The sequence below is a fragment of the Microtus oregoni genome, unplaced genomic scaffold, assembly GCF_018167655.1.
Source record: "Microtus oregoni isolate MIOR12 unplaced genomic scaffold, Mior012 000022F_ref0000154, whole genome shotgun sequence".
NCBI lineage: Eukaryota > Metazoa > Chordata > Mammalia > Rodentia > Cricetidae > Microtus > Microtus oregoni.
The window spans coordinates 7,411,992-7,421,186 of record NW_024543081.1 but is presented as its reverse complement, the minus strand read 5'-3'; positions in this window follow the sequence as shown (position 1 = coordinate 7,421,186).

Genomic DNA, 9,195 nt, shown 5'->3' with positions numbered 1-9,195 from the left:
CCCGCAAGTGGACCTGCAGCCTGGGCTGGCCGTGTTCAAAGCCTGTCTTATTCCCGGTTTTCTCATTGGGCAACCAGCAACTTCCCGTAATTGTTTAAGTCAGTGCATGCTTTGTTCATCTGGAAACATCTTAACTCATATAACGGACTTCTAGAATCTTCTTGGTCTACATATAAAACACCACTCAACAAAAGTTGGAAATAGGCCTTTTTAAATATAGTATACTATAAATGACTTTTATTTTTCCAGTGCTGGGGATTGAACCTAGGTCTTCAAATATACTGAGCTCCTGCCCAGTCACTGAACTACATCCCAGGCCTCTTTTTACTTTTTATTTTGAGACAGTGTCGAATTAACTTGCCCAGAATGGTCTTGAACTCATTCTGCAACCCTGGCATGCCTTCTATCTAAAATTCTCCTACCCCACCTTCCTGAGTACTGGGACTATCTTAACTCCAAAGCCTGGCTTAAACAATTTCCTTTGTAAAACAAACAAACAAACAAACAAACAAATATTGGTGCCGTTGTTTTGACCGTGGTTACACTGCACCGAGTCAGTAGCTGTGCACACAGTTCACTTAACAGTTGGTCATATGACTGTGAATTTTCAGTATTCAGTAGTGGTACAGGTGACACCTGAAGATGTGTGTTTATTTGTTCAACTCTTTAGGGTAAATGCCTAGCAGTTGAAGGGCAAAAAGTTTGTACACTGGTAAGGTTCCGAACTCATCCAGTTTGTCAAATGGCACTTCAGAAATGTGACCCTGGTTACATTCCCAATGGCTGTGTGCTGCTTTCCAGCGGTCATACAACTGTGTCATGGTGTGTGTGTGTGTGTGTGTGTGTGTTTAGAGAAAGGGTCTCACTGTGTAGCCCTGGCTGTCCTGGAACTCATTATGTAGACCAGCTGGTCTCGAACTCAACAGAGATCCACTTGCCTCTGCCTTCTGAGTGCTGGGATTAAAGGTGTGCGCCACCACACCAATTATGTGACTTGGGCTTGAACCTAGGCTCTCAAGCTAGGTGGGTATAACTTTGTCTTGAGTTATACCCACAGTCCTTTTATTATTTAAACTTTAAACTTTTTTTTTATTTATTATGTATACAATATTCTGTGTGTGTGTGTGTGTGTGTGTGTGTGTGTGTGTGTGTGCCTACAGGCCAGAAGAGGGCACCAGACCTCTTTACAGATGGTTGTGAGCCACCATGTGGTTGCTGGGAACTGAACTCAGGACCTTTGGAAGAGCAGGCAATGCTCTTAACCTCTGAGCCATCTCTCCAGCCCCTAAACTTTAAACTTTTGAGACAGGGTCTTGCTAAGTAGCCCAGGCTGGCCTTGAACCTACAATCCTCTTGCCTCAGCCTCCTGGGAAGCTAGGTTTGAAGGTTTGTGCCACCATACCTGGCTACACATTATTCTTTCTCATCTTTGTCAATCTTGATATGAAGTCTATTTCATGTATTTTCTATTTATTTATTTTTAAGTTTCATTTTCTTTCTGAGACATGGTCTCACTTTGTAGCCCACACTGGTCTTGAACTCATTCTGCAACCCTGGCTTGCTTTGTATCTAGGATCCTCCTACCCCACCTTCCTGAGTGCTGAGACTATCTTAACGCCAAGGCCTGGCTTAAACAATTTCATTTGTAAAACAAAGGCAGTCCTTGAACTCAGGCTCCTCCTGTTTCTGCTTCCTTGGTGCTGACATTACAGGTGTGTGCCATATGCCCAGTTTTTATTTGCTAAGAATTTGTATTTCTTGCTTGAATATCTTGCTTGTTTAGCACAAGTCTTAAAATGCATACTTAATTATAAAAATCACATCTATTTCCTGCTGGGACTCTTTGACCTTCTTACTTACAAGATTTGTGCATACTAACTTCTCTTCAGACGTGGAACTTAAATATTTTTTTTTCTATTCTATTCTATTGTATTTTTGACAAGCCTTTGTCACACTGACAAAGTCTTCCCCACATGCTTCCTGGCTTTGTTATAGTGAATAGAACACCCAATTTAAGGGAGGAAGGCTTGATCTTGACTCATGGTTTGAGAGGGTATGGTAAGATTGGCCCTAGACTGATTGCATTGCATAGGTAACTAGGAAGTGGAGAGAGCTTGGACCAGGCTAAATCCATAAAGTCCACTCCCAATGACATGCTTCCCTAAAGCCACCATCCTCTGGGGCCAAGGATTCACACACACGAACAGGCAGGGGGAACATATCACTTCCAAACTGTAACATCCTCCTTACTGGGCAGCGGCCGCAGAAGTCTGCCAGCTCCTATGGAGAAAATGCAGGTGTGTAAGTCTCTGAGGGGCCTTGGGTTGCAATTCTTGAGCAGAATGTGCAGAGGAGCCGGGTGGTGGTGGTGGCGCACGCCTTTAATCCCAGCACGCGGGAGGCAGAGGCAGGCGGATCTCTGTGAGTTCGAGACCAGCTTGGTCTACAAGAGCTAGTTCCAGGACAGGCTCCAAAGCCACAGAGAAACCCTGTCTCGAAAAAAAAAAAAACCAAAACAAAACAAAAAAAAGAATGTACAGAGGATACAACAGCCAGAGATAAAGAAGAACTGTTTGAGCATCCCAAGCTTTGTCACAGGTAGACCCTACAGTACCAGATCTGCCAGGAAAGCTGTGCCCACTCGTGCAATAGCAGCAAGACTGTTATGGGGTGGCCAGCCACTTTTAAAATTAGACTTGAGGCCTGCTACACAGGATGGAATTCATGCCTGGTACTGTAAACACGGTCAAAGGTCCATGGCTAGGGAGGTCATAGGCCCTAGGGGAAACCCTACTACTGCTCTTTTGCTAAATGGACATGTTGTCAAACTGCTTTCTAAATATTTATGTTTATCACCTTGTTCAGAGAGGCCTGAATCTCTGTAATGATCTGATAATGGCCCCGAAGGTATCCGTGGATACTCGGTGGGTAAAAGGGGAAAATAGGATGGGTGTGCCAATCAGAGAGATGGCCTGAACCGATGGAAGCTGCTGTGGAGTGGCTGTGGCTTGTGTGCCTCTGCTACTCCTGTGACTGATTGAAAAGGCTCGGCTCTTCCAGCATGTTCCGGCTTAGCAGACACTCTCCGTTTAACTTGGGAGATTTGCTGCTGCGCTCCATCAGTGTGGCACAGACCTGCTATGGTTTGATGGCAGCCATTCATCCACTCAACAGTTTCAAGTGGAAACACCCAGTCTGGAGACTGCATTTCCCAGAATCACTTGCACTTCTGTGGTAGTTTTGAGGTGATTGATTTATTGGCATGGACTCTGAGGGCTTCAGTGTATCTGATCTACCCATGAGAGTCTGAGTGTAGCCTTGTACTGGACCAAAACACCGACTTTGAAATGAAGAGGTGATGGCAGTGAGGCCCTAACTATTGGTTCTGTGGCACATTGTAGTACCTGTTTAGGCCGAAGCGGGGCTCACCTCAAGGAGCCCCAAGTTTCCTGAGTAGTAAACTTGGCAGTGGGAGCCAGGAGAAGAGGTAGGAGTGGCCTCTCTTATCGTCACTATATTGGTTAGTTTTTGTCAATATGACAAACTAGGAGGGGGGAATCTCAATATGGAGGAACTGCATTCATCAGGTTGACCAGCAGACTAGTCTGTGGACTATTTTTCTGATTAATGACTAAAGATGAGAGAGGGTGCATCCCACTGTGGGTGCTGCCACCCCAGGGTTGGTGGTCCTAGGCTGTATAAAAAAAGGCAGGTTGAATGAGCAATGGAAAACAAACGAGGAAGCAGTGTTCCTCCACGGTCTTCGCTTCAACTCCTGCCTTGGTTTCCCTCCACCGTGGACTGACTGGGCCGAGTAAGCCAAACCAACCTTTTCTTTCCCAAGTTGCTTTTTGATCATGATATTTATCACAGTAATAGAAAGCAGATTAGGGCAGAAATCACTGAAACTTGCGTCTGTCTTCACTGTTCTGGCAGTCTTGATCTCTGCAGGACACAGTACATTCGCTTCTTAAAGGGAGTCAGGAAGTCTCATAAACTTTTCAGTTACAGATGCCTCTTGCTGAAATCACGCTCGCTGTCAAGCGACCAGAAGGCCAGGAAAGGAATAACTGTCTTGTTGTGAGGTGTCAGGGATGCTAATGCATGGTGAGGCTTAGCTCTTCTGTGACACTGAGGAAGAGAACACTCTCCCACCCAACTCTGAAGGCCATGGGCCAAGCACAGAACCACGCCTGAGAAGGGCCTGGTGACAAGGGGCTCTGGAAACTCAGGATGGAAATGTGGGTCACTCCACCAGATGAGCCGCCTGCAATAGAGGTGCTGACTCAATAGAAGGGTGGGGTGGGAGCACTCCTCTGGGGCAATAATAGTGGTGGCCACGAGGGCCTGCTCCTCACTAAAGTAGGTCATCTGGAATCCTGCAAACACTCCTCCCAGTGGCTGAGCTTGTTTGAGGTCAAGAGAGGTTGTCATAGATGCTGTGCAGAGCCCATTTTAGGACTCTCAGTGCTGGAATGCTGATTACTGATGGCTCATGGATGAAGCCCTCCTTGGGAACTGTCCTTGGCTGAATGACAATTAGAAGCCTTAGAGAAGGCTCCCCCAGATGATATGCTCCCTTCTTTGGGCAAGCCACTTCCCATGACCATCTATGTGCTCTATCAACTGCTGTTAATGTAGACCATCCCTTCTGTTTGGTGGTGTTGTGAGGATTCCATCATGGAAGACTACTCAGACATGGTTTAAGTCAATAGAAAAGTCTTTATTAGCCAGCTGGCAATTACACTGGATGTTCAGAATTCTCCCACAAGCACAAAATCCATACCCTGGGTTGACATACTTCAGTTCAGTTAGCCAGAAGCAGAACCACAGAAGCCAAAAAGCAAGAGACTTTCCCAGAGCTCTGATGGATTAGGTATTTTTGTTTTGGCAGGTGGTACTGTCTGCACGCTGAGTTTTATGGTAGTGGTGGGGACTGTTACAGTGCCTCCATTGCAGCTGGTCACAGCTCAACCTTTCTTCTCCAAAAAACTACTTGCACACCAGGATCTGTCTTCCTCCCATGGAATCCAGCCTGTACCAAACCCCAGCTACTCTGAGACATTTGTTACCACTAGTTCAGATTCTTCTCTTAAGCAATGACAGTCCTTGCATTTTTGTCCTGTCTCACCTATTCAATCTCAATCTTAAGCAATGGTCACAAGAGTCCCAGCGTGAGCATCCTCCCTTCCCCAAAGCCTCTCAGCAAACTCTGCCCATTCTCGGCTGCATTATTTGAATTTGCCTTCCTTACCCCTAAGTTCAAAACAGCTCAGTGCATAGCGGGGTGGGAGCTCAAATGGTTGTAAATGTGTAAAAATCATACAGACTGCAACAAACACCTGAATGTAGTTTGTCTTAAGAGAGCACGCACAACAGCATAAGAAAACCTATGAATTTTCTCATTACTGTTGCAACACCCAGAGGCAAACATTTTCCTGAATTTGGCTTTCAGCATTCTTATGCTTTTAAAAAGTGATATTAATAAAACACAATACTACTAAATGGTATTGTGCCATATGCATCCATTATAGACTTTTGTCTCAACAGTGAGAAATTAATGTTGATGTATGTAAAAGCAATTTATTTTTTATTACCACGGAGTATTTTACCAGGGAACTGATTTGTCAACTCTCCTGCAGATGACATTTTGATTGCTTTTTCCCATCCTCCACCTCCACTGGGTGAGAAGATGCAATGAACCGTCTTTTCTTTGCACAGCTGGGTGCTCTGTTCCAGGGTACATACCCTGAGGGAAACTGCTGAGTTGCAGAATATCTTTATCAGCTAGAAATTTCTAAATGGCCAAAGTTATTGAATGCATTTGATCCCCTCCTGCAGGCCATAAAAGCTTGTCTTTGTTTACAAACCCACATCAGTCTTGGCATTCAGTTTTTTTTTTTTAACCAATCTTTTCCTTGTCAGACAGTATATTGTTGCTTTTGATTTGCACACCTAAAAACCAGTGAATGTGAGTCACTGATGGCTGCCACGCAACAGCTGTGTCTCACCTACAGTCACAGATATGTAAGGGGTGGGAGTGGGGGGTCCTCCCAGGAATCCTGTTTCTAGCAGACCTTGGAATTTGAGAGATCTAGCAAAGCTAGATTAATAACCATTTCCTAGCATATCCTAGAGTGTTCCCTGAAAGAAAATTTTAGTGGCTCAGAGCTGTAACCCCAGCTTCTCAAGAGGCTGAGGCAGGAGAGTAGAAATGAAAAGTTGGGTGTGCTCACTTCAGACATTATCATGGCCTCTGTAAAAGGACGACACACAGACTGCTGTGTTCCCCCATGTTTGTACATGTGCACATGTGTGAACAGAAGCCAGTCATCTACATCAGATGTCTTCCACTATTGCTTGCCAACTTATCTTTCTCACGGTTTTGTTACATGTAAAAGTTAAAACTTCCCTTTTTAATTAGACAGGAAAGGGGATTCCCTTCTGTATGCTGTTAATATGTTTTATTGCCATTGGTTAATAAAGAAGCTGCTTTCAGCCAATGGCTTAACAGAATAAAGCCAGGTGGAAAATCTGAACAGAGATGGAGAGAGAGAGTAAGTGGAGTCAAAGAGACGCCTAGTCCGGAGGAGAAAGACAACTGGGGGAGGCCCGCTGGAACCTTGCTCCTATAATAACAGAAAAATGTTAATGTAAGATATAAGAGCTAGCTAGCAATATGCCTAAGTAATAGGCCAAGCAGTGTTTAATTAATATAGTTTCTGTGTGATTATTTCGGGTTTGGGCGGCCGGGAAACAAACAAGCAGTCTCAAGCCTACAACGAATTTTCTCTACACCTGGCACTCATCATTTGCCTAGACTATTCTAGGGAGCTCCCTTTCTCTGCCCACCCAGCATTAAGGTTCTAGAACACACCAGGCTTTCATATGAATGCTAAGAACCCCAACTCAGGTCCTTACGTTTATACCACGAGCACTAACGGTATGAGCTGTCTCACCATCCTAGTGTTTCATGTTTTTAAAATAGACAAACCTGAGCCCAGGTGTGTAATCCCGGCCACCAGAGGATGCAGGTGAAGGATCCTCAAGTTCAAGATCAACTTGGCCTATAATGGCCAGGCCCTCCATCAATAGAATTAACATATAAGAGACTGGAAACGAAGTGGAACAGCGCAATGCCTTGGGTTTTGTTCCCAGTACTGAGAGAAAAAGTCTTAGAATCCTCCCCTGGTGAAGTTCTCGCAGGCCACTGGGGCCAGGCATAGTGGTACACACTTTTAATTCCAGCAATTGGGAACCAGAGACAGGAAGATCTCAGTGAATTCAAAGTCAGTCTGGTCTACATAGACCCTGACTTCAAAAAAAAAAAAATGCTCCAGGGATCTTTCTGACCTCATCGTGAGACCTTCCCAGAGATGGGTCCTAGTAGCCTCCAAGGAACCCCTTTGGGCAACACCAAAGACTGGGTTCTCTCCAGTTCAATCTGATTTATACTAATATTTAAAAAGAAAAAAGCCAGCAGGGCTAGGAGGAAGCACAAGAGCAGAAAGAAACATAAAGCCGAAAGACCACAGTGGGACTCAACAGCTGTTAGTGATGTGTTGGGTGTGCAAGTGGCACCTTAAGTCCAGTCATCACCAGCGCATACACACACCCCAGGCTTTTCTATATGCTGTCTTGTGGGCAGGGAGTGACAGTGAGATGACTGGTTTGGCTAAGTTTACAAATCAGGCTCTTTGTTAGAGAACACATGTTCATAGATGAAGCGGGTTGGTAAAGAAGCAAGGGCCAAACCTTGGTGATAGAGGACAGCAGTGTCATGACTGACAGTTACAAAGACAAAGCTGAGGTGGGGAATCTTCAGTAATGGCTACAGGAAGGGCATATGTGGGATTCAAAAGGAGAATGTAGAAGGATAGGTTGAATAAGGGATAGCAGTGTGGAGTCAGCATTGGGACCCGTGCAAGAGTAGACAAGTCAGATGTTCACATTCCTGCGGTAAGAAATCTATTTGGGGAGAAGGGCAGAGCCTGGCTGTTCCTCAGCCTGGTCTCCTGATCCAGTACTGGAAGACACCTGATGTCGACTACTGTCTTCGGCCTGCACATGCATCTTCACATGTACAGACACGGAGAAACACAGCAGTTTGTGTGTCATCCTTTAGCAAAGGCCATGATAATCTCTGAAGTGAGCACACCCAACTGCCAAATCTCTCAAATTCCAGGGTCTGCTAGAAACAGGGTTCCTGGGAGGACCCGAAACTATGCTCTAAGGGTTGTGTCTGAAGGGATCACACAGGGTCTGTTGACATTGTCCCTGGTGTTTCCTGCCTGTGTCAAACGGGATCCCCGAAGAGCCCTATAGTTGTCATCAGGTGGCAAACATTCACCGTGTACTATTTCAGGTCCTGAGGCCATCACTGTGCAGGAAATGAAAAAAGGAATAGGAGCCACTCCTTTGTGTGAAGTAAAGGCGGAGTCAGGTAGATGTTGCAGTTTATAAGGAGGTGCGGTATGCTTCGAAGAATCGGTACAAAGTTGAGAGCTACAGAGTGCACTGCGGAGCCATTCATTCTGCTGATTACCGAGGATGAGTCTGGCACGCATCTGGGCTAATGTATACAAAATACTTTAGTGGGATTTCTTGCATCCATCAAGTGCTAATCAACACCACTCGCCAGTGTGTTTAGAGGTCCAGGTCTCTGCGAATATAGTCAGAGCCTGGGTTAAACAGGGAGACCACAACATAAGGGAAAAAGGGTGGTAGAGTGCTTGTTTAGCGTACAGGAGACCTTGAGTATCACGCCTAACAGGGTGCATGGGGGAGGGGTGGCGTTAAAAGACTTCTGGCAGTTGGCATTGCCATTGCTACACTAAAGCTCTGACCTGACATGTCAGCCTCTCACCCCTCAGCCTTGATTCTAAGATCATAGAAATTAAACACCAATCACATAAGTACTTTCAAGCTTTCTGGTAGCTATGTTCCACAGCAAAAAGAAACATAAAAGCAAATTTAAAACTATTTTTCTGCGGAACCCAATATATATAAATTATCATTCAATAAGAAATTAGAAAATTAATATTTCCATGCTAAGCTTTTGGATATTGGATGTATCTCACAATTAAAGCATACTTTACTTCGGACTTAGTTTGAGGGGCACGAGCACCGGCAAGATGACTGATTCCTCATGCCTTCGTGCCTATTCGTTCTTCAGCTGAATCCGGGCGGATATGC